The sequence below is a fragment of the Oncorhynchus masou genome, chromosome 12 (assembly GCF_036934945.1).
Source record: "Oncorhynchus masou masou isolate Uvic2021 chromosome 12, UVic_Omas_1.1, whole genome shotgun sequence".
Lineage (NCBI taxonomy): Eukaryota > Metazoa > Chordata > Actinopteri > Salmoniformes > Salmonidae > Oncorhynchus > Oncorhynchus masou.
The window spans coordinates 69834003-69838021 of NC_088223.1; positions in this window are offsets into that span (position 1 = coordinate 69834003).

Sequence of the window (4019 nt, forward strand, 5' to 3'; positions counted from 1 at the left end):
CCATTGGCCTCATGGTGAAATCCCTGAGCGTTTTCCTTCCTCTCCGGCAACTGAGTTAGGAAGGACACCTGTATCGTTGTAGTGATTGGGTATATTGATACACCATCCAAAGTGCAATTAATAGCTTCACCATGCTCAAATGGATATTCAATGTCTGCTTTTTTATGTTTACCCATCTACCAATAGGTGCCCTTCTTTGCGAGGCATTGGAAAACCTCATGGGTCTTTGTGGTTGAGTCTGTGTTTGAAATTTGCTGCTTGACTGATAATTGTATGTGGGTACAGAGATGATTCAAAAATCATATTATTGCACACAGAGTGAGTCCATGCAACTTATAATGTGATTTGTTTAGGCAAGTCAGCGAAGAACAAATTCTAATTTACAAATACGGCCTACCAAAAGGCCTCCTGTGGGAACGGAGGCTTGGATTAAAAATATAGGACAAAACACAGATCACGACAAGAGAGACACCACAACACTACATAAAGAGAGACCTAAGACAGCATGGCAGCAACCCAACATGGCAGCAGCACAAAACATGGTACAAACATTATTGGGCACTGACAACAGCACAAAAGGCAAGAAGGTAGAGACAACAATACATCACGAAAAGCAGCCACACGTGTCAGCAAGCATGTCTTTGAATGAAGAGATGGAGACAGAACTGTCCAGTTTGAGTTTTTTTAGCTGCTCGTTCTAGTCGCTAGCTGCAGCAACTGAAAAGAGGAGCGACCCAGGGATATATGTGCTTTAGGAACCTTTAACCTGTTGCGACTCTAGGGGCAGTATTTTCATTTTTGGAGAAAAAAACGTTCCCGTTTTAAACGGGATATTTTGTCAGGACAAGATGCTAGAATATGCATATAATTGACAGCTTTGGATAGAAAACACTCTAACGTTTCCAAAACTGTAAAGATATTGTCTGTGAGTATAACAGAACTGATGTTGCAGGTGAAAGCCTGAGAAAAATCCAATCCGGAAGTGCCCCAGGTTTTGAAAGCGCTGCGTTCCAATGAGTCCCTACCGAGCTGTGAATGTACCATCAACGAGCTTACGCTTTCTACGTATTCTCCAAGGGATCTACAGCATTGTGACGTAGTTTTACGCATTTCTGTTGAAGAATAGTCGTAGGCGGCCACATTGCGTAAGTGGTCACATGGTGGTTACGAGAGAGATTCTCGCGTAAAAGAGGTAGCCATTACTCCAATCGGTCCTACAGAAAAACGAATTGTCCCGACGGATACATTATCGAATAGATATTAGAAAAACACCTTGAGGATTGATTATAAACAACGTTTGCCATGTTTCTGTCGATATTATGGAGCTAATTTGGAATAGTTTTCGGCGTTGTGGTTGTGGTGACCGGGCGATTTCGCATACAAAAATAATATTTTGGGAAAAAATGAACTTTGGCTATCTACCTGGGAGTCTCGTGAGTGAAAACATCCGAAGTTCATCAAAGGTAAACAATTTAATTTGATTGCTTTTCTGATTTGTGACAAGGTTGCCTGCTGCTAGCAAGGCATAATGCTATGCTAGGCTATCGATAAACTTACACAAATGCTTGTCTAGCTTTGGCTGTAAAGCATATTTTGAAAATCTGAGACGACAGGGTGATTAACAAAAGGCTAACCTGTGTCTCAATATATTTCAGTTGTGATTTTCATGAATAGGAATATTTTCTAGGGATATTTATGTCCGTTGCGTTATGCTAATTAGTGTCAGGCAATGATTACGCTCTTTGATCCCGGATGGGGAGTCACAGAATGTAACTGACAGAACAGGTGTTGTATGTGGAGGATGAGGGCTGCAGTAGGTATCTCAGATAAGGGGGAGTGAGGCCTAAGAAGGTTTTAAAAATAAGCATCAGCAAGTGCATCTTGTGACGGGTGTACAGAGGGGACCAGTTTACAGAGGAGTATAGAGTAAATTGATATGCCCTATAAGGAGCATTGGTGGCAAATCTGATGGCCGAATAGTACAGAACATCAAGCCGCTCGAGAGAATCCTTACCTGTCGATCTATAAATGACATCTCCATAATCTAGTGTGGGAAGGATGGTCATCTGAATCAGGGTTAGTTTGGCAGCTGGGGTGAAATAGGAGCGATTTATGAAACAGGAAACAAAGTTTAGATTCAACCTTAGCCTGTAGCTTGGGTATGTGCTGAGAGAAGGACAGAAGGATAGTCTAGCCATACTCCCAAGCACATTTTTACACCTGAACTTATTTAAACTTGCCATAACAACGGGTTGAATATATTTCAGCTTTAAATTTGTTATTAATTTGTAAACATTTCTAAAAACATAATTCTACTTTGACATTTTGGGGTAGTGTAGGCCAGTGACACTAAATCTTAATTTAATCTACTTTAAATTCAGGCTGTAACATAACAAAATGTGGGGAAAGTCAAGGGGTTCATCAGTGAATGAAGACATATTTTTCCAGAGTGATTGTTAGTGTTCCACAGATTTATCTGTCTGAAATGAAGCCATATTTGCAAACTGGAATACGGAAGAAGAATTATAATAGAAGTATAAAAACATAATTGGAGATAACTACTGCTATGTCATTTTGGGATCTCTGCCAAATCATATTGTTAGTAGATTGCGCATTGTCAGTACTTACAAATGTCAACAAAAAGTCATGGTTGGGCAAGCATAGAGGATACCTTAGACCTAGATGCTCTTTCCCCCTTTCCCCGCAGACAGTCACTTGCTGTTGTTGTGTGACAGACATACTGAAGATGAGCGGTTGCTTCCTTTGTCTGTCTGTTTTTATCTCCCCTCCCAGCCCCAGTCCCAATAACATGGTTATGGTCTGAGCAGTAAAGGAAAGTGGTCTTGGCCGCCATAGTTGGGTAGTGGATAGCGCAGACTGAGAGGCACCACAGTGTCCACTTAGATTTATAGGGCACACTTAAAGTCACAGACTTTGGGGTCACTGGGAGCCTCGGCTGGCTGGCTGGCAGGCAGGCTGGTCTTGGGCCCAGTCGGTTGGTCTGACGGCCGGTGGGTCCATCAGCGCCATACGAGCCAGAGGCGCTTCTCCTAACAGTCCCTGAGAGAGGGAGCCAAGGGTGGAGGGTGGCTCTATAGTTGGCTGATTGATTCATTTTATTTGTCAGTTAAGAAAAATACATATGTACACAGTTCACAGATTTTTTAAATGTGACCGAAATTGCTAAATATCAGGGACTAATTTCCATTGCGGTCCCTATTTTCTACTTGAATACATATACAGTTACATAGATACAGACATATTACAGAGATACAGAAGTGAAAAATGGTGGACAGTAATAGTGGTGAGGATGTAGAGAGAGGGGAGAGGTTGAGAGAGGGCTGGAGAGGTGGACAGTAATAGTGGTGAGGATGTAGAGAGAGGGGAGAGGTTGAGAGAGGGCTGGAGAGGTGGACAGTAATAGTGGTGAGGATGTAGAGAGAGGGGAGAGGTTGAGAGAGGGCTGGAGAGGTGGACAGTAATAGTGGTGAGGATGTAGAGAGAGGGGAGAGGTTGAGAGGGCTGGAGAGGTGGACAGTAATAGTGTTGAGGATGTAGAGGGAGAGGTTGAGAGGGCTGGAGAGGTGGACAGTAATAGTGGTGAGGATGTAGAGAGAGAGAGGTTGAGAGAGGCTGGAGAGGTGGACAGTAATAGTGGTGAGGATGTAGAGAGAGGGGACAGGTTGGAGAGGGCTGGAGAGGTGGACAGTAATAGTGGTGAGGATGTAGAGAGAGGGGGAGAGGTTGAGAGAGGGCTGGAGAGGTGGACAGTAATAGTGGTGAGGATGTAGAGAGAGGGGAGAGGTTGAGAGAGGGCTGGAGAGGTGGACAGTTATAGTGTTGAGGATGTGGTGAGGATGTGGAGAGGTGGACAGTAATAGTGGTGAGGATGTAGAGAAAGGGGAGAGGTTGAGAGAGGGCTGGAGAGGTGGAGTTATAGTGTTGAGGATGTGGTGAAGATTTAGAGAGAGAGGTGGACAGTAATAGTGGTTTAGAGGGAGACATAAGAGGGCTGGAGA